Genomic DNA, 27,204 nt, shown 5'->3' on the forward strand with positions numbered 1-27,204 from the left:
GCGACCGCATAGACTGCAGCCCACCAGGCTCTGCCGTCCCTGGGATTCTCCAGGCAAGAACACTGGAGTGGGTTGCCATTTCCTTCTCCAATGCATGAAAGTGAAAAGTGAAAGTGAAGTCACTCAGTCCTGTCCGACTCTTCACGACCGCATGAACTGCAGCCTACTAGGCTCCTCCGTCCATGGGATTTTCCAGGCAAGGGTACTGGAGTGGGTTGCCATTGTGTTAAACACCAGCAAATATCTTTCACACTCAAACTCCAGCTCGCCTTTGTTACAGAGATTCCAACTTGCCTTACTGATAACTTCTAACATTTAAAGAGGAAATAATAACAATCTTATACACACATGGGAAATAGAGGAGATGAAAACACTACTGATCTATGATCTGTAGAACCTGATACCAAGATCTGACAAAAGCATTATAGGAAAACCAAAGATCAGTATCTCTCATAAACATGCATTTAAAAATCAAATTTAATTGACTACATTTAAAGCAAAGCTAAATCACATGACCATCTCAATAGATGCAGAAAAAGCTTTTAACAAATTTCAGTGTGACTTCGTGATTTAAAACTCTCAACAAAATGAAATAGAAAACAATGTCTCATTTTGATGAAGAACACGTACAAAAAATCTACATGTAACATGGTATTTAATGGTGAAAGAATTAAATCTTTCCTCGTAAGATCAGGAATGAAGCAAGGACACCTAATCCTATTCCTCTGCTCACACTATACTGGAAATTCTAGCCAGCTCAATAAGGCAACAGAACAAAATACAAGGCAAAAAGTCTGGAAAGAAAGAGGTGTTAACTGTTTTTATTCACAGACGACAGGACTGAGTATGTACAAAATTCTTATAAATATATAGAAAACATTAAGACAACTCAGTGAATTTAGTAATGTTGTAGGGTAAAACATCAATACACTGAAATCAAATGTATTTATTTACACCAGCAACAAGAACCTAGAAAATACATTTTAAAACAATACTATGTACAATAACCAACAATATTAAACTACCTAAGGATAAATATAATAAATAACACATATTATCTCTATGTTGAAAACTGAGACATTAGAGACTGAAATAATTGGAGAGTAATCCTATGTTCGGGCTTCCCTGGTGGCTCAGCAGTAAAGAATCCACCTGCAATGCAAAAGACTTAGGTTTGATCCCTCGGTTGGGAAGATCCCCTGGAGAAGAAAATGGCAATCCACTCCAGTATTCTTGCCTGGGAAATCCCAGGGACAGTGGAGCATCAGGAGCCACAGTCCGCAGGGTTGCAAAAGAGTTGGACACGATTGAGCAACTAAACAACAACAATCCTATATTTATAAATTGTAAGAGTTAATTTTATTAAGAGCTCATTTCTCCCCAAATTGATCTATAGATTGAGAGCAATGACAATCAGAATCCTAACAGAATTTTTGTAGTAATTAATAAGTTGACTTTAAAATTTATATAGAAATGCTAGGACATGATAAATAAAACGTGGCATATCCATATAATGAAGTATTACTTGGCCATAAAATGGAAAGAAATTCTGATAGATCCTACCATTTGAACAAACCTTGAAAATATTATGTTAAGTGAAAGAAGCCAGACTCAGAAGCCTGCATATCACAAGATTCAATTTTTGCAAAATGCCCAGAATAGGCAAATCAGTATAAACAGATGAGTGGTTGCCAGGAACTGGAGAGAATGAAAAATGGAGAGTCACTGCTGAAAAGTAAGGGGCTTCTTTGCAGGGTGATGAAGATGTTCTGGAATCAGATAGTGGTGATGGCTACACAGCATTGTGAATTGCTAAAAACCACTGAATTGTACACTTTAAATGAACTTTACCTTACATGAATCATATCTGGTTTTTTCCTATGTAGAAACATAACATTGGCACAAATTCTCAGAACACCTCGATCATTATCTCTAGTTCCTATTGTTACTGTTGTTGTTCAGTTGCTCAGTTGTGTCTGACCCTTTGCAACCTCATGGACTGCAGAATGCCAACCTACCCTGTCCTTCACTATCTCCCGGAGCTTGCTCAAACTCTTATTCACTGTGTCAAGCCATACAGCCATTTCATCCTCTGTCAGCTCCTTCTCCTCCTGCCCTCAGTCTTTCCCAGGATCAGGGACTTTTCCAATGAGTTGGCTCTTCACATCAGGTGGCTAAAGTATTGGAGATTGAGCTTCAGCATCAGTCCTTCCAATGAATATTCAGGATTGATTTCTTTTAGGACTGACTGGTTTAATCTCCTTGCTGTCCAAGTGACTCTCAAGAGTCTTCTCCAACACCACAATTCGAAAGCATCAGTTCTTTGTTACTCAGCCTTCTTTATGGTCCAGCTCTCACATCTGTACATGACTATTGGAAAAACCATAGCTTTGACTATACAGACCTTCATTGGACAAGTTATGTCTTTGGTTTTTAATACACTAATACACAGGTTTGTCATAACTTTCCTTCCATGGAGCAAGCATCTTTTAATTTCATAGCTGCAGTCACCATCTGCAGTGATTTTGGAGCCCAAGAAAATAAAATCGGTCACTCTTTCCACTTTTCCCTCATCTATTTGCCATGAAGTAATGAGACTGGATGCCATGATCTTAGTTTTTTGAATGTTGAGTTTTAAGCCAAATTTTTCACTCTCCTCTTTCATCCTCATCCTTTCAGGCTCTTTAGTTCCTCTTCACTTTCTGCCATTAGAGTGGTATCATCTGCATATCTGAGGTTATTGATATTTCTCCCAGCAATCTTGATTCCAGCTTGGGAATCATCCAGCCTGTCATTTTATGTGATGTACTCTGCATATAACTTAAATAAGCAGGATGACAATATACAGCCTTGATGTACTCCTTTCCCAATTTTGAACCAGTCAGTTCTTCCATGTCCAGTTCTAACTGTTGCTTCTTGACCTGCATATAGGTTTCTCAGGAGGCAGGTAAGATGGTCTGGTATTTCCATCACTTTAAGAATTTTCCTCAGCTTGTTGTGATCCACACAGTCAAAGGCTTTAGTGTAGTCAATAAAGCAGAAGTAGATTTTTTCTGGAACTCCCTTGCTTTCTCTACAATCCAATGGATAGTTCCTATGAACTCTTTCTGAAAAGTCTTTGCTGACATGACCTAATTTTTGGTACAGAAAATATTGTCATAGTATGCACAGAAATTATGATTCTTCCTGGTGTCTGTTCCAGAGAGACTATTTTTTATTTCCATCCACACACAAGGGAGAATGAGACACAGGGCTACTTATATAAACATTGCCATAGAGAGTTAGTTTATTTTTGAGCTTTGAAAGTAAAATTGGATTCTAGTCTGCTAAATCCTGAGTGCTTACGGTATTTCTCTGCTCTAACATTTGTGTTTTTACTTTGGTGATATTGGCATTTGTTTGCGGAATTCAATCACCAATTCAGCTACCAGACAGATTATAGAGGATGTTCTGTTCCAAGGCAGACCATTAAAATTGCAAAATATGCTTGTTTTCCACATCTTCCCATCATTTTAGCCTAGGAAAAACCTTCATATGAAAAGTGAATTTTTATTTTTCAGTTTCTATGGAGATTATTCAAATAATAGGAAACCTAAGGTCAACTGTGCTTTAGAAGCAGTACATGAATATGCCTTTTAGTAAAATATAGTGTTTTCAACAGTAATATGACCTGAAAGACAAGAAAACACTCTATAAAGAGAAAATTAGACTGATTTGTATAAGATTAGATCTAATCCTGGATTTGTGACTGTCTAGTTTATGGGGTGACGGCAAGAGGAGCTACCCACACCCGAGGTCAGGGGTGGCGGTGGAGAGGAGCAACCCCACGTCCAAGAAGCTGCGGCTGCGCGGGCACAGGAGGGCCGAGAGGAGCTACTCCACATTCAAGGTCAGGAGGGGCAACCTAGTCCAAGGTAAGGAGCAGCGGCTGTGCTTTGCTGGAGGGGCCATGAAGAGATACCCCACGTCCAAGGTAAGAGAAACCCAAGTAAGACGATAGGTGTTGTGAGAGGGCATCACAGGGCAGACACACTGAAACGATAATCGCAGAAAATTAGCCAATCTGATCACACAGACCACAGCCTTGTCTAACTCAATGAAATTAAGCCATGCCGTGTTGGGCCACCCAAGATGGGCGGGTCATGGTGGAGAGATCTGACAGAATGTGGTCCACTGGAGAAGGGAATGGCAAACCACGTCAGTATTCTTGCCTTGAGAACCCCATGAACAGTATGAAAAGGCAAAATGATAGGATACTGAAAGAGGAACTCCCCAGGTTGGTAGGTGCCTAATATGCTACTGGAGATCAGTGGAGAAATAACTCCAGAAAGAATGAAGGTATGGAGCCAAAGCAAGAACAATACCCAGTTGTGGATGTGACTTGTGATAGAAGCAAGGTCCAATGCTGTAAAGAGCAATATTGCATAGGAACCTGGAATGCTAGGTCCATGAATCAAGGCAAATTGGAAGTGGTCAAACAGGAGCTGGCAAGAGTGAACATCAACATTCTAGGAATCAGTAAACTAAAATGGATTGGAATGGATGAATTTAACTCAGATGACCATTATATCTACTACTGTGGGCAGGAATCCCTTAGAAGAAATGGAGTAGCCATCATGGTCAACAAAAGAGTCCTAAATGCAGTACTTGGATGCAATCTCAAAAATGACAGAATGATCTCTGTTCATTTCCAAGGCAAACCATTCAATAACACGGTGATCCAAGCCTATGCCCCAACCAGTAACACTGAAGAAGCTGAAGTTGAACGGTTCTATGAAGACCTACAAGACCTTTTAGAACTAACACCCAAAAAAGATGTCTTTTTCATTATAGGGGACTGGAATGCAAAACTAGGAAGTCAAGAAACACCTGGAGTAATAGGCAAATTTGGCCTTGGAGTACAGAATCAAGCAGGGCAAAGGCTAATAGAGTTTTGCCAAGAGAATGCACTGGTCAAAGCAAACGCCATCTTCCAACAACACAAGAGAAGACTCTATACATGGAGATCACCAGAGGGTCAACACCGAAATCATATTGATTATATTCTTTGCAGCCAAAGATGGAGAAGCTCTATACAGTCAGCAAAAATAAGACCAGGAGCTGACTGTGGCTCAGATCATGAACTCCTTATTGCCAAATTCAGACTTCAATTGAAGAAAGTAGGGAAAACCACTAGACCATTCAGGTATGACCTAAATCAAATCCCTTATAATTATACAGTGGACGTGAAAAATAGATTTAAGGGACTAGATCTGATAGACAGAGTGCCTGTTGAACTATGGACGGAGGTTCGTGACATTGTACAGGAGACAGGGATCAAGACCATCCCCATGGAAAAGAAATGCAAAAAAACAAAATGGCTGTCTGAGGAGGCCTTACAAATAGCTGTGAAAATAAGAGAAACAAAAAGCAAAGGAGAAAAGGAAAGATATTCCAATTTGAATGCAGAGTTCCAAAAAATAGCAAGGAGAGATAAGAAAGCCTTCCTTAGCAATCAATGCAAAGAAATGAGGAAAACAACAGAATGGGAAAGACTAGCGATCTCTTCAAGAAAATTAGAGATACCAAGGGAACATTTCATGCAAAGATGGGCTCAATAAAGGACAGAAATGGTATGTACTCAACAGAAGCAGAAGATATTAAGAAGAGGTAGCAAGAATACACAGAAGACTGTACAAAAAAGATCTTCATGACCCAGATAATCACAATGGTGTGATCACTCACCTAGAGCCAGACATCCTGGAATGTGAAGTCAAGTGGGCCTTAGAAAGCATCACTATGAACAAAGCTAGTGGAGGTGATGGAATTCAAGTTGAGCTATTTCAAATCCTGAAACATGATGCTGTGAAAGTGCTGCACTCAATATGCCATCAAATTTGGAAAACTCAGCAGTGGTCACAGGACTGGAAAAGGTCAGTTTTCATTTCAATCCCAAAGAAAGGCAATGCCAAAGAATGCTCAAACTACCGCACAATTGCACTCATCTCACATGCTAGTAAAGTAGTGCTCAAAATTCTCCAAGCCAGGCTTCAGCAACATGTGAACTGTGAACTTCCAGATGTTCAAGCTGGTTTTAGAAAAAGCAGAGGAACCAGAGATCAAATTGCCAACATCCGTTGGATCATGGAAAAAGCAAGAGAGTTCCAGAAAAACATCTATTTCTGCTTTATTGACTACGCCAAAGTCTTTGACTGTGTGGATCACAATAAACTGTGGGAAATTCTGAAAGAGATGGGAATACCAGACAACCTGACCTGCCTCTTGAGAAACTTATATGCAGGTCAAGAAGCAACAGTTAGAACTGGACATGGAACAACAGACTGGTTCTAAATAGGAAAAGGAGTATGTCAAGGCTGTATATTGTCACCCTGCTTATTTAACTTATATGCAGAGTACATCATGAGAAACACAGGCTGGAAGAAGCACAAGCTGAAATCAAGATTGCCGGGAGAAATATCAATAACCTCAGATATGCAGATGACACCAGCCTTATGGCAGAAAGTGAGAGGAACTAAAAAGCCTCTTGATGAAAGTGAAAGAGGAGAGTGAAAAAGTTGGCTTAAAGCTCAACATTCAGAAAACTAAGATCATGGCATCCGGTCCCATCACTTCATGGGAAATAGATGGGGAAACAGTGTAAACAGTATCAGACTTTATTTTTTTGGGCAGATGGTGATTGCAGCCATGAAATTAAAAGATGCTTACTCCTTAGAAGGAAAGTTATAACCAACCTAGATAGCATATTAAAAAGCAGAGATATTACTTTGCCAACAAAGGTTCGTCTAGTCAAGGCTATGGTTTTTCCAGTAGTCATGTATGGATGTGGAAGTTGGATTGTGAAGAAAGCTGAGTGCCGAAGAATTGATGCTTTTAAACTGTGATGCTGAAGAAGACTCTTGCAAGTCCCTTGGACTGCAAGGAGATCCAACCAGTCCATCCTAAAGGAGATCAGTCCTGGGTGTTCATTGGAAGGACTGATGCTGAGGCTGAAACTCCAATACTTTGGCCACCTCATGTGAAGAGTTGACTCATTGGAAAAGACCCTGATGCTGGGAGTGACTGGGGGCAGGGGGAGAAGGGGATGACAGAGGATGAGATGGTTGGATGGCATCACCGACTCGATGCACTTGAGTTTGAGTGAGCTCCGGGAGTTGGTGATGGACAGGGAGGCCTGGCGTGCTGTGATTCATGGGGTTGCAGAGTCGGATGTGACTGAGCGACTGAACTGAACTGAACTGAATTTATGGGAGCCACTTAATGGTTCTGGGCTTCAATTTCTCCATCGGTTACATATAGGGACTATATCAGTGTCTTCTAGTCTTTTTAAAAGTTGTGTATTAGTCAGGATTCTCCAGATAAACAGAACTGATAGGAGATAGAGATAGAGGAAAAGATAAAAGTAGAGATATTATAGAGAGAAATAGAGAGGTTTATTGTAAGGAATTGATTCACGCAATTGTGGAGGCTGAGAAGTCCCAAGATCTTCAGTCATCAGGCTGGAGGTCTGGAGATTCTGGAGGTGTAAGTTCATCTGAAAGTCAGCAGGCTTATACCCCAAGAAAAGACAATGCTTCAGTACAAGTTGGAAAGTAGGAAAAGGCTATGTCCCTGTTCAAGGCAGTCAAGCAGGGAAAGTTCTGCCTTATTCATGGAAGGTCAACCCTCTTGTTCTATTCAGGCCTTCAACTGGTTGGATGAGGTCAATCTGCTTTACTCAGGCTACCAAGTCCAGTGGTAATCTCATCCCCAAACACTTTCACAGACATAATCAGAATAATATTTGATCAAACTATGGGGTACCCCCCATGGCTCAAAAGAGATGACAAATAAGTTAACCATCACAGCTAGGTAACACTTTATTCAAATAGTATCTTATCTGAAAGTCAATATATGAAGCAATTGAAGGAGATCCTGCTGCGCTTGTTGAAAATTTATTATAGGATCATCTCTCTATACCTCCTCCTCATCTTTGTGCCTATCCCACGGGTGGATGCCAAATAAGATGCAGGCCAGCCACTTGCCCAAGTGCCAAACTCTAAGGAAGAACCAGAAACATAACACATCATAGGATAAGAATACAATTGAAACAGAGACTGCTGCTTTTATGCAGGTATGCATCTTCCTGTCTCCTACAGTGATTTTTTTTTTTTAGCGAAGTATAAGGCCAGTCTGACTATAGGCTATCTGCCCTAGGCACCCTTGTGACTGGCCAAGTACTGGTCAAGGATAAGGATAAAGTGATATGTGTAACACTAGGTTCTGCCCTTAAAGGGAAAGGAAGACACCTACTTCCTCCTCTTTTCTCATTCCCACTAGCTGGAGTACAACAAACATGGGGGTGAGTTGTCTTGAAACTTGCAGATGAGAACTACACCACACAGTTGGTGGGTCAACAAGCAAGAAGGAGTCTGGGCTTCCAGGAATCTTGCAGAGCAAAGCTGCTATACCAGCAAGATTTTTCTGTGTGTGGTGGAAATAGAGTACTATTTCATTTATGCCACTGCTATTTTTTGTGCTAACAAGAAATGTGTATCTATCAGAATTTTTCTAAAGAAGATCAATATGTTATGTTAGAAGGAATATTTGAAGTAAAGAAGTGAGGTCCATAATAAAGGGCATGATAATGGACATATTGTATACCTATGAGGCAGGCAATCAGTGCTGGCAGGGTCAATGCTGGCATGCCTGGCAGAAAAGAGAAAAGGTTGATAGTGACCATCAGTCTTCTATCCTCCCACTCAGAGAATATGGTTCAGTTTCTCAGTTTCCTCCCTACAAAAATTTAAACAAATGTTTTAAAAATATCAATATGAAAAAGAACTAAAGTCCTAAAACATACCCAAATTAACTGTGTGAGCCTATCCAATCCTATCTTGAGGGCGAAGCTCCACAGGTTTTGTTAGAATGCTTCTTGAAAATTACTGGAGGATACAGTTCCTAAGTTCTCGTCTAGCATCATCATTCTCTAGTATGCGTGCATGTGCATGTTGAGTCGTTCAGTGGGGTCTGACTTTTTGCAACCCCATGGACTGCAGCCCACCACCTCTGTCCATGGGATTATCCAGGCAAGAGTACCGGAATAGGTTGCCATTTCCTTCTCCAGGGGATATTCCTGACCCAGGAATGCAACCGCATCTCCTCCTTGGCAGGTGGATTCTTTACCACTAGCATCACCTGGGAAGCCCCCATTTACATACTAATGACTCTCAAACTTGTAAGTACCAACTTGCATTTCAGACTTACATATCCAACTTATATCCAACTCACGCTGACTGCTTCACTTTGATGTCTAACAAATCTAAACCAAACATATCTAAAGTCAACTGGCATCCTGCTGTCATCCCTTCAGCTTTCCATCCCAACAATAAACCAAATACCACCCAAACCCTGAAACTTTGACCTCTCCCTAAAATTGATCAACTCACAGAAAGTTAGCACAAATCTTCTCCATTTGAATTTTACAATTACTTACAAAGGTCCGTCTAGTCAAGGCTATGGCTTCTCCAGTGGTCATGTATGGATGTGAGAGTTGGACTGTGAAGAAAGCTAAGCGCCAAAGAATTGATGCTTTTGAACTGTGGTGTTGGAGAAGACTCTTGAGAGTCCCTTGATCTGCAAAGAGATCCAACCAGTCCATTCTGAAGGAGATCAGCCCTGGGATTTCTTTGGAAGGAATGATGCTAAAGCTGAAACTCCAGTACTTTGGCCACCTCATGCGAAGAGTTGACTCATTGGAAAAGACTCTGATGCTGGGAAGGATTGGGGGCAGGAGGAGAAGGAGACGACAGAGGATGAGATGGCTGGATGGCATCACTGACTCGATGGACGTGAGTCTGAGTGAACTCTGGGAGTTGGTGATGGACAGGGAGGCCTGGCGTGCTGTGATTCATGGGGTCGCAAAGAGTCGGACACAACTGAGCGACTGAACTGAACTGAACTGATGCTATACAATAGGACCTTGTTGCTTATCCATTCTGTATATAAAAGTTTGCCTCTGCTAATCTCAGATTCCCAATCCTTCCTCCCCTCTCCCTGTCTTGGCAACCACAAATCTATTCTCTCTAACTGTGACTCTTAAACAAAGAAGAAAACACAGGGGAAACTAGAAAACACTCTGAGATGAATGAAAACTAAAACATAACACACCAAGACTTATGGGATGCAGCAAAAACAGGGAAATTTGTAGCTGCAAACACTTATACTTAAAGAAAACAAAACCAAAAAAACCCTCAAATTTCTAACATAACCTTCCACCTGAAAGAATTAAGGAAAAACAGCAAAATAAACCTAAAGTAACAAAAATAAAAACGATTGCAAGCGAATACTCTAAACAACTGCATGCCAACACATTTGATGAGCTAGATGAAATGGACAAGTTCTTACAAACACACAAGCTACCAAAACTGACTCAAAGTATAAACAGGAAATCTGAATGAAACTGTAACTAGTAGGAAGATGGAATCAATCAACAAAAAACTTTCATCAACAAAAATTCAAGACCAGATAGCTTCACCTGTGAATTTTAAGGCTTTAAAACTCAAAACTCAGGAGAGGGTTAGATTGAGAGTTTGGGATTCGCAGATGCAAACTATCGTGTACAGAATGAGTAAACAAGGCTCTATTGCATAGCACAGGGAACTATATTCAGAATCCTGTAATAAAACATAATAGAAAAGAATATGAAAAAGAAATTCTAAAAAACTCTCAAAATTCAATAATGAGAAAAGCATCTCAATTAAAATGGACAAAATATTTAAACAGACATTTTTACAAAGAAGTTATAGAGGGCAAATAAATGCATGAAAATATGCTCAAATGCATGAAATAATGCTCAACATTCTTAACCATTCGGTTGAATGACAATAAGATGTCAACAGGGCTTCCCTGGTGGCTCAGTGGTAAAGAATCTGACTGCCAATGCAGGAAGCACAGTTTATCTGGGTCCAGAAGATGCCCCCTGGAGAAGCAAATGGGAACCCACTCCAGTGTTCTTGCCTGGGAAATCCCATGGACAGAGGAGCCTGGTGGGTTACAGTCCATAGGGTCGCAAAGAGTTGGACATGACGGTGACTAAACCACCACCAAGATGCTGATACCATCTTGAGAATGGCAAAAATTGAACAGCTATTCTAAGTGTTGGTGAGGATGTGGAGGAGTATGAACCCTCATGCCCTGCTGGTGGGAGTGTAAAATGGTGCAAGTACTTTGGAAACCTCTTTTACAGTTTTTGAAAATATGAAATGTACATCTAGCATCTGACCCGGTCTTCTCTCTCCTAGGTATTTACCAAAGAGAAATGAAAGAATATGTCCATACAAAGATGTATGTGTTATTGTTCACAGCAAATTTATACTAACCAAAACCTGAAACAATCCAAATGCCTATTAACCAGTGTCTTTATCCGTTCAGGCCACTAGAACAAAATGCAACAAACTGAGTAGCTTATAAACAACAGAAATCTATGTCTCATAGTTCTGGAGGCTGCAAGTCTCAGATCAGGGTGCCAGCCAGGTGGGGCAAGGGCTCTCTTCTGGGCTGCAGACTTCCTGTTGTACATTCAAGTGCCAGAGAAGCCAATCAAGCTCTCTAGGCCTCTTTTAATATTTTTATTTATTTATTTGGTTACATCGGGTCTTAGTTGCACTTAGGATCTTTAGTTGCGCATATGGGATCTAGTTCCCTGACCAGGGATCAAACCCGGACCCCCTGAATTGGGAGCATGGAGTCTTAGCCACTGGACTACTAGGGAAGTCCCATCTCTGGGTCTCTTTTATGGACACTAATTCTATTCGTGAGGGCTCTGTCCTCATGACCTAATCACCTCCCTAAGACCCCACCTCCTAATACCATCACCTTAGGCTTTACGTTTTCAACATATAAATTTCAGGGGGACACCCACATTCACACCATAGCAATGGGTGAATCAAAAAACAAATTATGTTATATCCATACAATGGAAGAATACTCAACACTGAAAATGAATGAGCTTTTGATACATGCAAAAACACAGGTGAATCTCAAGGCAGACAAAAAAGTGTACATATTGTATGAACGCATTTATATAAAATTCTAGAGAATGCACAGTAAAGCAGAATGACAGAAAGGAGATCAGTGGTTGTCTGGAAATGAGGGAGGCAAGTCAGGGAGGGAGGGAGAAATTTAAAAGGGAATTTTTGAGAGTGGTGGATATATTCATTATCTTGATCGGGGTGATGGTTTCAACGGATGTGCTCATACCTCAAAATTTATCAAACTGTACACTTTAAAACATAGGTAGTTTATTATATTTCAGTTATACCTTAATAAAGCTGTTTAAAGAGATAACTTAATTTTCCAAAACAAATTAGTGAGCAAAGCACCATTGCTTGACATTTTTACACATCTGCTTTATGTCATACTTAATAAAAGACAGCTGGGTTCTCATATCTGCTTGCTATTCAGTATGTTGTGTTATGTTGTTTTAGTTTACATATGTAAAGAAAACCCATCGACATACAAATGCATGGTTGGAAAAGGGAGAGATTTTTGAGATAATTGTGGATATTCTTCCTTGATACCACATCAGAACTTGACAAGTGGCAGTTTCTTAAAGGTTAACTTCAGTATGGATTACATCAGATTAATGAATTTTCCATATTTTGTTATATTAAAATCCTTTGGTCCATTTTATAGTTTGAATGGATCTTTCCCCATGCATGTTTGTACAACAGCACACATTGGTCACTTAAAAAATATTGGTTCGCTGGATTATGTAGATCTTTCAGATGTTGACACATTTCATTTTATATATAATATCATTTTTATGGAATATCAAAATTATATATAAGATGAAATATGTCAATATCCAAAAGATCTCTGTGCATGTGTATGTGTGTGATCTTATCTCAAAGTCTTCAAGTATTGGAAAGCTGTCAAATTCTAATTTTCATTTGAAAACTCAAATTTTATAAATGGCAACAGATGCTGTTGGTTGTTTTTCTTGAAATTATCATCTCATTTCATTTATTTTCTAGAAAATGTCTCCTGAACATTCAAATCTAAATAACAATGTCAATCATTCTTATAAAAAATAGTTTATCCAAAAAAAAGATTTATCCAAAAGAAAGTGGCTATTTCAACTTGCAGCTCAAACAAACTCACAAGGCTTTTCCTAAAGACAACCATTATATATTACCAGCTGAGCTACCAGGGAGTCCTTACTTATCTTTATACAGCAAAAGTGCTTTTTATGCATACTTCTCATTTCCTAACGCCAAATGTCAAAAAGTTATTTACTCAAGGGCTGAGACAATATAGTTTTTACATCAAGGACATTCTTAAGTGAAACTGGTAATTCTTTTTCCTACGATGTATGATGGTAAATTGTATGTATGTATGATGTGAGAGTTGGACTATAAAGAAAGCTGAGCACTGAAGAATTGATGCTTTTGAACTGTGGTGTTGGAGAAGACTTTTGAGAGTCCCTTGGACTGCAAGGAGATCCAACCAGTCCATCCTAAAGGAAATCAGTCCTGGGTGTTCATTGGAAGGACTGATGTTGAAGCTGAAACTCCAATACTTTGGCCACCTGATGCGGAGAGCTGACTCATTTGAAAAGACCCTGATGCTGGGAAAGATTGAGGGCAGGAGGAGAAGGGGATGACAGAGGATGAGATGGTTGGATGGCATCACCAACTCAGTGGACATGAGTTGGTGGACATGAGTTTGGGTAAACTCCAGGAGTTGGTGATGGACAGGGAGGCCTAGCGTGCTGTGGTTCATGGGGTCACAAAGAGTTGGACACGACTGAGCGACTGAACTGACTGACTGATGATGGTAAATTAGGTAATAAGTGTAGTGCTAAGAGTACAGCTTGGTTCTACTGCATTAATTTTTGCAACATTGTCAGAAATTTTGCCAGCATTGTTTTGAACTATCAGTCCAAATAATAACACAGTGGGAAAAAAGTCTCTAGGACCCCCTTGGGTCTCCACAGATCACACCTTGAAAAATGTGGATCAAGCCCATGTCTCCTGTGTCTCCCAGATTACAGGCAGAGTCTTTACCTCTGAGCTACCGGGGAACCCATCAATTGGCTATAGTGAGTGAGTGAGTGAAGTCTCTCAGTCGTGTCCGACTCTTTGCCACCCCGTGGACTGTAGCCCACCAGGCTCCTCCATGCATGGGATTCTCCAGGCAGGAATACTGAAGTGGGTTGCCATTTCCTTCTCCAGGGGATCTTCCCGACCCAGGGATCGAACCCAGGTCTCCTGCATTGCAGGCAGACGCTTTAACCTCTGAGCCACCAGGGATATACTCCAACATAAAACAAAAGTTTAAATAAAAATTAAAAAAAAAAAAAAAACCCAAACTAGCTTGAATAAAAGTAGGACTTCTTACAAAGATACACAGCCTTCAGAAAGTTGAAGGTATTGGACCCAAGGCTCACCCAGGAAAGCAGCTCTGGTTTGGCTCCAGTGTCCTAGGTGGGAGTGAGGGTTGTTAAGTTGAGCAGGGGCTCTCCCTGGACTGCAGCTGATCACCCACAGCCTCTGTGAGAGCTTGTGTAAAACAAACTTCAAAGTTACTTGGAGGCCTAAGGAGAAAATAAAATTGTTAAAATATATTTTATGTGACTTATTAAAAAAAATTATAAAGAGCACTCTGCATTGCCTCTGGGTGAAGGAGTGTGTTTGATTGCCCAGACGCCCCTCTGTTCATCTCTCCTGCTCTTTTTCAAACAACTGTTGGCAGATGGATTCTAAGAGTCTTGCGAGAGCTCTTTCAAGCAGTCTCACTCTGCCTGCAGTGCTCTCCTCTGGTCTTTCATCTCCATCCTCTTTGTGCTTCTCAGCCATTCTTTTCCTTCACACACTCTCTCCGCTGGCTAGCGTTCTCAATGATACCTTCTTCCTTAAGTTTGAAAGTGAAGTCGCTCAGTCGTGTCTGACTCTTTGAGACCCCATGGACTGTGGCCCACCAGGTTCCTCTGTCCATGGCATTTCCCAGGCAAGAATACTGGAGTAGGTTGCCATTTCCTTCTCCAGGGGATTTTCCTGACCCAGGGATCGAACCCGGGTCTCCGGCATTGCGGGCAGATGCTTTACTGTCTGAGCCACCAGGGAATCCCTTAAGTTTAACTTGGTATATTTAACTAGTTAGCTGCTGCTGCTGCTGCTGCTGCTGCTGCTGCTGCTGCTGCAAAGTCGCTTCAGTCGTGTCCGACTCTGTGCGACCCCATAGACGGCAGCCCACCAGGCTTCCCCATCCCTGGGATTCTCCAGGCAAGAACACTGGTTTGTGGCATCCCTTTATTTAGCTGCAACACTCATTCCCTATGATCTTCCAATGCAAATTAGCAGTCTCTGTAAATCTTCTCAGATGAGAGAATGAATTAGGAGTTTGAATTGACATATGTACACTATTGATACTATATAAAAAACATAACCGATGACAACCTGCTATGTATCACAGGGAACTAGAGTCAGTGCTCTGTGGTGACCCAAGGGAGAAGGAAATCCAAAAAAGAGGGGATATATGCAAACTATAGCTGATTCACTTTGCTGTTCCATAGAAACTAACACAACATTGTAAAGCAACTATACTCCAATAAAAATTAAAAAAAAAAAGATTCTCACAAGAGGGAGAATGCTTGTTGGAAGGTCATCCAGTAGCTAAGTAGGACTGGGTCAGCAGTGATATAATCACTGATATAATCGGAAGTGACTGAAGAAGGAAGGTGATCACTAGCTAGCTGTATAGGAAGAGGCATAAAAAGCCAGGAGGGAGTTAGGATGTGGCAGCAAACAGATCAATGTTCTCTGCTCCTAAGTCTCCCGGACCCCTTGAAAGAAACAGCCCTGAAGGCAAGGGTTTCTAATACTCAATCCAATGCCACATTCACTACAATATTTGCAGTGAATATACTAAAAATGGAACTCCTTCCTCCAGAAATGGACTTACATATTGCTTTCACTTGATTTACAGCAGAAGTGCCATCACACTGCAGTGAGAAAGGCTGACCTTTCCAATAAATAGTACTGGAGCAATTGGATATTCATAACACTCCAGTGTTCTTGCCTGGAGAATCCCAGGGACGGGGAGCCTGGTGGGCTGCCGTCTATGGGGTTGCACATAGTTGGACACGACTGAAGCGACTTAGCAGCAGCAGCAGCAGCAACAGGGGAAGGAGGCGGATAAACTTCCACAATTCCTCATTTGCTGTTGATGTTGTTTAGTTGCTCGTGAGTGCATACTCAGTCATGCCCAACTCTTTGAAACCTCATGGACTGTAGTCTGCTGGGCTCCTCTATTCATGGGATTTCCCTGGCATGAATACTGGAGTGGGTTGCCATGTCCTCCTCCAGGGGATTTGCCCAACCCAGGGATCCAATCCATGTCTCTTGTGTCTCCTGCATTGGCAGGTGGGTTCTTTACCACTACCCCCACCTTATCACCTGTTTAGCTGCTCAGTCGTGTCCAGCTCTTTGCAACCCCATGGACTGTAGCCAGCCAGGCTCCTCTGTCTATGGGATTTCCCAGGCAAAAATACTGGAGTGGGTTGCCATTTCCTTCTCCATGGGTTCTTTCCAACTCAAGAATCTAACCTGTGTCTCCTGCATTGGTAGGGATTGACATGCGGATCCTTTAGCGCTAAACCACCAGGGGAGCCCCCACTTCCTTGTCATACTTAAAAGCTAATTTGAAACATATCCCAGATATAATGTGAAAGGTACAATGACAAAGCTTCAAGAAGACACATGGGAGAATATTTCCTAGACTTAATGCTAGGCAAAGATTTCTTCAATGATACACAAAAAAGCAGCAACCGTAAAAGTCTTACAAAATTGTTTGAGAATTTGAGTCTCAATAAAACAAAGAACTTCTGTTTTTCACTATCAAGCTGGAAAACAGACAAGCCATAGAATGGGAGAAAATATTAGTAATGCATAATACAATGAAGGACCCATATCAAGAATATATAAAGAACTCCTCCAAATCAGCAAGAAAAAGACAGTCAATCCAAAATTAAAAATAGGCAAAAGAAATGCACGTCTCAAAACAATGTATCCAATTGGCCTATAGGCTTATGAAAAGTTGGTCAATGTCAGAACTTCCCTGGTGGTACAGTGGGTAAGAATTCGCCTGCCAATGCAGGAGACACAGGTTCAGTCCCTGGTCTAGGAAGATTCCACATGCCTCAGGGCTACTAGGGCTTCCCTCATAGCTCAGTTAGTAAAGAGTCCACCTGCAATGTGGGAGACTTGGGTTCGATTCCTGGGTTGGGAAGATCCCCTGGAGAAGGGAAAGGCTACCCACTCCAGTATTCTGGCCTGGAGAATTACATGAACTGTATAGTCCATGGGGTCACAAAGAGTCAGACAAAGTGAGCAACTTTCACTTTCAGGGTTACTAAGCCCCTGCGCCACAACCAGGAGCCTGAAAGCTGTAGAGCCCTTGCGCTGCAACAAGAGAAGCCACTGCAATGAGAAGCCCGAGCACCGCAACAAAGAGCAGCCCCCCCCTCTGCAAATAGAGAAAGCCCATCAAAGCAATGAAGACGCAAAAATAAATCAATAAAATGAAATAAATAAGTTGGTCAATGTTATTACTCACCAAGGAAATGCAAACTAAAACCACATGATCAGAAAGAGAAAGACAAGTATCATTTGTATGTGGAAACTAAAAAAATTATGCAAATGAATTTATTTACCAAGCAGAAACAGACTCACAGATTTAGAAAACAAGTTTATGATTATCAAAGGGGAAGGCAAGGAGGATAAATTAGGAATTTGGAATTAGCAGATACAAATTACATAAAATACATAAACAACAAGGTCCTACTATATAGCACAGGGAACTATATTCATTACCTTGTAATAAACTATAATGGAAAAGAAAAAAATAAAAACCACAATGAGTTACCACTACATACCCCTGGAATGGCTAAAATTAAAGACTGAGATACCAACACTGGTAAGGCTATTGAGCAATTGAAAATCTTACATGTTAGTGATGAAATCTCAGCCTGACTTATCCTCCCTGCCTTCCCCTTTGATAACCATAAATTTGTTTTCTAAATATCAGGAAACTGTTTGGTAACAAGCACTGAAATTAAACATATACCTACCCTTGTTTGTTTTGTCGTTCAGTTGCCAAGTTGTGTACCACTCTTTGCAATCTCATGGACAGGGCACACCAGGCTCCTCTATCCTCCACCATCTCCTGGGGTTTGTTTAAATTCATGTCCATTGAGTTGGTGATGGTATCTAACCATTGCCCTCTCTGCCCTAGAAGCCAACAATTCTCCACTTGGGTATATAATGAAAAGAAAAGAGTACTTGTGCCAACTAAAATATAAATGCCAGTATGTTCTTAGCAGCTTTATTTATAATGACCCAATATTGAATACAACCCACATGTCCATTCAACTGGAGAATAGATCCATTCTGATACAGTCACATAAAGAACACAATTGTTGTTTAGTCACTAAATCACGTCTGACTCTTCCCAACCCCAAGGACTGTAGTCCACCAGGCTCCTCTGTCTTTAGGAGTTCTGCAGGCAAGAATACTGGAGTGGGTTGCCATTTCCTTCTCAGGGGATCTTCCTGATCGAACCTGCATCTCCTGCTTTGGTAGATAGATTCTTCACCACTGAGCCACCAGGAAAGCTCCATCCCTGCTGCTACTACTGCTGCTAAGGCGCTTCAGTCGTGTCCGACTCTGTGCGACCCCATAGACGGCAGCCCACCAGGCTCCCCCGTCCCTGGGATTCTCCAGGCAAGAACACTGGAGTGGGTTGCCATTTCCTTCTCCAGTGCATGAAAGTGAGAAGTGAAAGTGAAGTCGCTCAGTCGTGTCCGACTCTAGCGATCCCATGGACTGCAGCCCACCAGGCTCCTCTGTCCATGGGATTTTCCAGGCAAGAGTACTGGAGTGGGATGCCATTGCCTTCTCCACCATCCCTACTCAGACCCTATTATTTGGATTGTATCTAAAACAAAATTTATTAAATCATCCATTGCGAAAAAAATAAAATAAAATTCAACAAAGTTGATAAAGATGAATGTACCCGAAATTATCAAACAAGAATTGATATTCTGAAGATAGTTGAGGATAATAAATCTATGAAATGCTATTCCCAACAGTCCTTAGTTCTTAGCTTCCCCATCCTCAGTTTTACAAAGAAAAACCTACTGATGCAAGCAACAATGTAAATGAGTCTCACAGTCATGCAGAATAGAAGAAACCAGACGCAAAAGAGAAATAGAGTTCAATTCCATTGATATGAGGTCCATGAAGAGGCAAAGCTATGGACTGTGGTAAAAATCACTTTAGTGGTAAACTCCAGAGAGGGCCAGGTATGTGCAGGCAAGAGCATGAGGGAACTTTCAGGAGTGCTGTAGATTTTTACATCTAGATCTGAATCGTAATTACATGACTGTGTATATATATATAAAATAGAAAGAACTAAACTTTACACTTAGGGTTGGACTTTTTGTGCACTTTGATGTTCACGTAAATTTTGTACCTCGGGGCTTCCCTAGTGGTCCAGTGGTTAAGATTCTGCACAGCTACTGCAGGGGCACAAGTTCCATCCTTGGTCGGGGAACTAAGATCCCACATGCTGTACAGCACAGCTAAAAACAAAATGTGCCTCAATAGGAAAGAAAATACATAAATTCTAAGTAAAAGACCAAACGGTGGAAGCAATGATGCTTCTCATTGTTTGTCCTTTCTAGACTATACTTGAAGCCATAATGAAATAAGGGAGTAGAAAGTAATAGTACTGATACTATAATAAATTGTGAATAGTTTTTAAAATAATGATGACATTGATATCCATATGACAAGAAATCCATATATTCTCTTATAGGGAAATGGAAAATGCTGTTCCATTTTCTGTGTTCTGGGGTCTTAATTTTCCTTGAAATCTACTGTTGAGCTTTAACAAACACACAGCACACTCTCTACCCTTAAAGCATTCTGGGAATCTGTTAGTTCAGGAAAAGTGAAGAGGGAAACAGTTTTTATCTAATCTGCAAAAGACGCACTGATTTCTGTAAAGGACAGAATGAAACTGTTAATGCTTATAGTTACCCTGTGTGCAGTGGTGCCTCTGGAGGGCAATACAGCTGTAATCCAAGTACATCCCACACTTGGCCTCCTGTTTGTTAGGAAAATAGGAAACAACACTGACATCAAGAAGACAAATCATGGATGGAATGCTGCTCCAGACAAAAGGGCAAATAGAAGCAGCCACCAGTGCCAGCCTGGAGGAGAGAAGAGTGTGTTGTATACGTTGGGACAAAGTCGGGAGGTGTGAGGTGGTATCTGAAAGCAACATGCAGAAAAGTAGAAATAAACTTGAGCAGATGGAAACTCCTGGGTCTGAAGGACAGCTTGCCTTCATCATTATGCCCTCATGCTGACCTCCCAGAAAATTAGATTTGCATCTAGGAGTAAATGTTCTTAGCCATAATTTATTTCTTAATACTATTTAAATACTAATAAAATAATAAGACTTTAAAGAGGAAAAAAATTGCATGGCAGGATGAAACAGAACTTTCCAAACATTTCTTGAAGGCCTGGTTCTATGATGAATGGGTTACATGGCCTTGTGCGTGTCCCCCAACTTTTCTAAGCCTCAAGAACGTTTGCTGCCCTAAAATTTAGATCAGTCTCTGAAAAAGAAAGAATTCACAGTTTGTAAATTCAATACAAAAGGCGTTAGACTTTGGATCAATCCACCAAGTTTCTGACTCAGGATGTACCTTTTTTTTTTTCTTTCAAATAAAATGGACTTTTCTCCTATATAGCTCAGCTGAAGATAGTACCACTAACTGCACTTCATGATTCAAGTAGGCCAGGAAGACACTGACATAATCTGCTAGGTTGAGCAAATTAAAAATACTCTTCATCATAAAACTTTCCATGTTTTAGCTGGGAACTGCCAGGAAGGCATAAGGTAAAGTGCTTTGGCCACAGTTGACCCTGAAAGTGGTGCTTGGTATCAAGGGCCAGTGATCACCAGCTTCAACAAAGTACACAGGGGAAGGACAGATTCGATCCCATTCTCTCTTCTAATGGGCTTCCCTGGTGGCTCAGTGGTAAAGAATCTGCCTGCCAATGCAGGAGACCTGGGTTCAAGCCCTGGGTCAGGAAGATTTCCTGGAGGAAGAAGTAGCAACTTCCAGTATTCTTGCCTACAAAATCTCATGGACAGAGGAGCCTGGTGGGCTATCATCCATGGAGTTGCAAAAGAGTTGGACACAACTTAGCAACTGAACAACTGTCTTCTAATACTTCTACAATCTGACACTCCACTCTTATCTTTTAACCTTTTCCTGCTTCTGGAATTTGTATTTAAAAATCTCAACTGCAGTCACAAAATAGCACTTTAAAAAATATGATTCCCCTAAACATGATCAATGGATAGCCAGCATCACTGAGTGGGGAAGTGGGGGATGTGGTCCTTGAGAATACACAGATTCCTAGGCCCGGGCCCAGAGCTTCTGAGTCAGGATCTGTGGATAGGAAGCTGGCAATGTGTGTTTCTGACAAACATCCCTAGTGATTCTAAAACACAATGAATTTGAGAACTGTTTACACAGCTTCACAGCCTGAACAAAACTAATTTTCACTGTTACATTTTAACAACAGCTAAAAAAAGATAAAGGATAGAGGGTTAGAAGTTTAAATCATCATAGCTTTGGTCCCATAATATAGGGTATCATTTTTAAAGTGCTTTTTTATGTGCACAAGGCTCACCCGGGGATCTTGTTAAAAGGCAGATTCTGATTCAGTGGCTCTAAGGTGGGTCATGGTGTCTGCGGTTCCCAAGGCTCCCGGGTGATGGTGCTGCTGCTGATTCTTGGACCCCATTTTTAGCAGGAGGGATATAGAATTTGGAGATCTGCTCTAGAGCTCTGTATCTGTCTCATAGCTAAGGGATCTGGTCTCTGGCATTCTGTTAACCAATACATCCTCTTGTCAACTCGTCTGCATCTAGAATGTCATGGTAACCAGGGAACAGCCCTTCCGGGTGCTGACAGTACTCTAGAAATAATAATTCGGATTTGGGAGTTAATCAGTTTTGCCTTCGTGTCCCACTTTAACCACCTAGTTCTTGTGTACGACCTTGGGCAGAAAATTTCATAAATTTCATAACCTGTGCCACAGTTTCTTCGTCTGAAAAGAGGGTGCACTCCTGATGCCTAATGTCTGAGTTGTTGGGAGAATCAGATGAGATGAAAAGTAAAAACAGTCTGAGCTATAAAGTGCAGCATCAGTATGGATCATCGAGAGCACAGTCTCCAAAGTTCAGCGTTCCAGTTGTGCGACTTTGAATGAGTCCCATAATCTCTCAGGGCTTCAGTTCCTTCATCTGTACCATAAATGTGTCTCAAGATGTTGTTAAGAGAATTAAATCAGATACTGTGTAATGTAAGGCATATATCTGTTAGATGCCACTTAAGATAATTGCTATATTTAATATGATTTGCATATTAATATCATTGTTATATTTTTATTTCACTTGTTTAGTCACTAAGTCATGTTCAACTCTTTGTGACCCCATGGATTGTAGCCCACCAGGCTCCGCCATGGGATTTCCCAGGCAAGAATACTGGAGTGGGTTGCCATTTCCTCCTCCAGAGGATCTTCCTGACCCAGGGATCAAACCCATGTCTCCTGTGTCTCCTGGCAGGCAGATTCTTTACCACTGAGCCACCAGGGAAGCCCTTTATTTTATTACTACAAGTATTTTAGAGCATTCTAATTTTTTAAAAAAGAAAATGTGCACTATATTCATTAATCAGATTAATAAATCCTTGCTCTTATTGTGACAACCTTCCCTGAGTTTACCTAATGTCTCAACTCAAAACATGAATCTCCTGAAAAAGGGCATTAAGAGGAATTGATGATGGGAATTTGGGCAGAGAGAATGTTAAATTTAAACAAGGCCTTATGGGTGGGGCTCTAATCCTATATGTTTGGTGTCCTTATAAGAAGAGGAAGAGACACCAGGGGTGTGTACACAGAGGGACGGCCATGTGAGAGCATATAGAGAAGACTGCTATCTACAAGCCACGGAAAGAGGCCTCAGAAGTAACCGATCCTGTTGACAGCTTAATCTTGGACTCCCAGACTCCAGAATTGCAAGAAAATAAAATGTTGTCTAAGCTGCCCAGGCTGTGGGATTTTGTTATCGCAGCCCTAGCAAATGAACACAAGGAGAAGGAAACCCTGGGATGGAAGAAGATTTTGTCATGAACAAACATACCTCAAAAATACGCTGCTGTTTTTAAGCAGCGCCTCCTATTCTACATAGTTATTGCTATGTTCAGTAAAAGCATTTACTGCACAGCTAATGGTGTCGTTTTCATACTTTCACGTGAGTCTGAGCAGTTCCATGAACATGGAGGGAGGAATCCTTGCAGGGCCTCTGGATGAGTTTGGATTCATACTCTGGTCTTCCTTCCTGCAGCAGGTGTGAGGCTCCTACAGAACAGCCACACTCAGGCATCCCTCCATAACCTGGCAGGCCTGGGCAACTGGGCAGTTTGATGGGCATACCATGGGCAGAATAGTGGCACCTCAAAGACATTCATATCCTAATCTCTGTGAATATAGTAAAAGGGATCATGCTGTGTGATTAAATTAAGTGCTCAGTTGCTCAGTCATGTCTGACTCTGAGACCCCATGGACTGTAGCCCACCAGGCTCCTCAGGGAGATTCTCCAGGCAAGAATACTGAAGTGGGTTGCCATGCCCTCCTCCAGGGCATCTTCCCACCCCAGGGATCAAACTCAGGTCTCCTGCATTTCAGGCAGATTCTTTACTGTCTAAGGCACCAGGGAAGCCCAAGAATACTGGAGTGGGTAGCCTATCCCTTCTCCAGGGTATCTTCCCGACCCAGGAATCAAACTAGGGTCTCCTGCATTGCAGGTGATTCTTTACCAGCTGAGCTACCAGGGAAGCCCACATATTATGTATATGCTATGGATATTCTACGTTTATGGTGGTTTAGTCAATAAGTCGTGTCCAATTCTATGTATATACCAGCTAAACCTGTCTTACTTGAAGTTCCATGGGTAAGTGTATTCCTCTGTGTTCTTTGCTACCAAGGAGTGGAGAGTGTGCGTGCTTGTAGAGTGTGCATGCATGGGTTTGCACGGTGTGTTTGTGTCAGGAAGATGAAGAGAGAAGTGAAAAGGCACAGAAGGCAGAAAGCAGTGACGATTTGGGGAGAACAAGGAGATAATGGGGTAGGAGAGCCTGGCCATGGGACTAACAGAAATGGACAAGGTCATCATCGAGGCTTCTTGATACGTTTGGCACATGTGGCTTCCTGTGTCCCTCGGAGTCCCTTTCTCTTAAATATACCACATAGAGAAGAGGGCACAGTAGCCCTTCTATCTACATTACTGATCCATCATTGGATTTACTCAAAAAGTCAGTTCATCTTCTTCCAAAGAGCTGGTCTGTAGACCCTATAGGTTAGGACTCCTGCTCAAAAGGAGTAGAAACCCAGTTTGGACCAACATCTGGCTTCTCCTGGGCTGTCGGGCACCTTCCCGCTGGCCTGCTTAGGGCTGGGACCATGAGGAGGTGACTCCTGCATCCATATTCTGCAGGTTTCACCAGTCCAGACCACAGAGACACTTAGAGTGAGTGCTATAACCAGAAGGGAGCCATCAGCTGTGTTTTCATCAAATGTGAGAGCCTTGAAAAAGGTATGGGGCAGACTCGGCAAGCACAACAGGAGAGTTTGTTGGGTCTGTCTCTGAGCTGTTGGTCTGGCTCTGGGTGTGACCAGCACAGCCAGCACGGCCCGGACAGCCCAGTAGACTTGCAGCTCGTGTCTAGCCCAGTAGGAGGCAGCATCGCCCCTCCCATTATTCAGCCTTGCCGTATCTGCAGGCTGTGATGCCGGGCTTCCGTCTCAGCAGGAACAGGATTGGAAAAGTGATCTTATCTTCAGAAAAACTGCATCACACCTCAAATGTCAAGACTCTCCAAGAGTAATCTAGACTTTCCTCTTCCTTTTAAGTCTCAAATTTCAAAGCAGAATCATAAAACAGAAAGAGACTTTGGGATTATATTACTTCCAACATTCTGGTTTAAAGATGAAGAAATAGAAAAATTTAAGACCTAGAAATAGAATACATGACAAGAGGCAAAGGGAGATTCAAATATATATTTTAGTATTTGGTAGCAAGTTGCAAGTCATCTGAACCAAACATAGAGCAATAAAGGAAAGATTAAATGATCTAAATGAGGTGTCCGTTATCAGTTTTTAAAAGGCAGGACTAAACTTTTACTAGGAAGACAAATCACACACACAAAAAACCACCCAAGTAACCTTGAGGAAGAAACACTTGTACAATGATTTGGACAAGCACTGTGTGCTAGAAATATAATTTGAGCCACAAAGATTAAGTCATAGACATAATTTTAAGGTGACTGCCAGAATATTTTTGAAAGATAAGAAGAAATGGGTGAAATTAATTTTAATAACACTTTAATATTTAATCCACATATCCAATATATTATTTTACCATGTAATCAATTAAACATTGTGAACGGGAGCTTTCACATTCTTTTTCTGTACTAAGTCTTTGAAAGGCTGGTGTGTATTTTACACTCAGAGCACCTCTCAGTTCTGACATTTCAAATGCTCAGCGGCCACGTGCTGGTGGTTCCTGTGCAGGACTGTGCAGAATGAACAGGTTCATTCTGGGCCTGGCAAAGCTAAGGACTCGTCACACAGACACCTGTGCTCACCCAGAGCCCTTCCGAGAAATGTTTTCCCCAAATATAATGGGTAAAACGCCTTTGATCAAAAGGAGCTTCCTGTAACAAAATAACCTACGTTTGACTCCACCTCCCCTCCTCAGCTAAAGTCCAGAAGGACACATATTCATCGCCTCCTTGCTATTCTTAAACAGTGAGCTAGGGTGGACATGGTCAGGTCAATGCCAATGGGGCTGGATAGGAGAGTCTGTCCTGCTCTCTCCCAGAGGGACCCCACCTTCCATGACCCAGGAGGGGTTCATACGCTCTCAGCAAGCCCACTGAGAACAAATGTGCTGCAAACACCAGGGTCAACTTTCACAGAACTGCTCTTTCTGTGTAGGGGCTAGGGGAAGAAGCGGCTGTTCTCAGAGTGTGTTACGAGGACAAACAGAACACCTCAGGCACGTTGCTCCTTCTAGACAATAGCAGCCAAATAAACAAAACAGCTTTCAGGACCACCAGACACTTTCACGTACTCAGGAAAGGACAGCTGTTTCAGTCTCAACATCAAAATGGAGACCACTCAAGGCCAACCTGGACACCAGCAAGGAGTGGGTTAAGGGGCCTCCGAGGCCCACCTTCCCAGCAGGGACTGGGGTGCACACGTGTCTTTTTCGGGCAGTGGGTGGTTTGTACTCTGCTCTCCTCAGCAGCCTTTGCTGTTATTGTTAGCTGGGGCCCGTGTCTGTGCACACCCCTAAACACCACCATCTCCCGCCCTGGGGGGCTGCGGCTTTTCTCTCCCTTGCAGTGACCTCGGAGGTTGAGGATTTCTCATTGAACACTGAGCAGAGCTGCACACTGACCCTGACCCAGCTTCACCCTAACTGCACTGAAGTAAAAGAAGCATCTGCTCTAAAAGGAGCCTGAGTCTTCCCTGTATTTATGGAGTCCACCCATCCCTAGAAGCCTGTGATAAGGATCTTTGTCATTCAGAGCCTCTGAGTCTTTTGTTCTAAAAATAATGATTGTCAGCCACCGACCACTAACTCTATTCTGCACTGGTTCACTGTAGTAACTCATGTGATGCCCTTTCCAGCAGTACTACCTTCAACTCCGTTCTAAGTGCTTTACTTACTGCATCAGTTTCCTAGGGCTGCTGTAACAAAGCACCACCAACTGGGCAGGTTCAGCAAAAGGGATTTGTTTTCTCATAGTTCTGGCGACTAGAAGTCCAGGATCAAGGTGTTGGCAAGCCTGATTCCTCCTTGCGGTTTTGAGAAAGAGTCAGTTCCATGCCCACCGCAAGCTTCTGCAGGCTTGTTGGAGATCTTTGGTGCTCCTTAGCTTATAATAGAAGCATTGTCCTGATTTCTGCCTTTATCTTCACATGCCATTCTCCCTGCGTATATCTGTGTCTAACTTCCCCATTTTCTAAGGACACCAGTCATCCTAGATTAGGGCCCACCCTAAGGACCTCATCT

At 41.9% G+C, this 27,204-nt stretch overlaps 1 long non-coding RNA gene across 2 annotated transcripts; it reads right to left on the reverse strand.

Moving 5' to 3' along the window:
• Positions 1 to 7,780: 7,780 nt before the first annotated feature.
• Positions 7,781 to 27,050, reverse strand: LOC139183540 (uncharacterized). Of its 2 annotated transcripts, none has more exons than XR_011567035.1 (4): positions 18,110 to 18,253; positions 14,429 to 14,575; positions 8,641 to 8,772; positions 7,781 to 8,035 (listed from the first exon to the last, which is right to left on the reverse strand). It is a non-coding gene; the product is annotated as an uncharacterized lncRNA (long non-coding RNA). The 2 variants fall into 2 exon arrangements; XR_011567034.1 differs by lacking the exon at positions 18,110 to 18,253 and adding an exon at positions 26,859 to 27,050 and having other exon boundaries at positions 7,786 to 8,035.
• Positions 27,051 to 27,204: the final 154 nt, after the last annotated feature.

The sequence above is a fragment of the Bos indicus genome, chromosome 6 (assembly GCF_029378745.1).
Source record: "Bos indicus isolate NIAB-ARS_2022 breed Sahiwal x Tharparkar chromosome 6, NIAB-ARS_B.indTharparkar_mat_pri_1.0, whole genome shotgun sequence".
NCBI lineage: Eukaryota > Metazoa > Chordata > Mammalia > Artiodactyla > Bovidae > Bos > Bos indicus.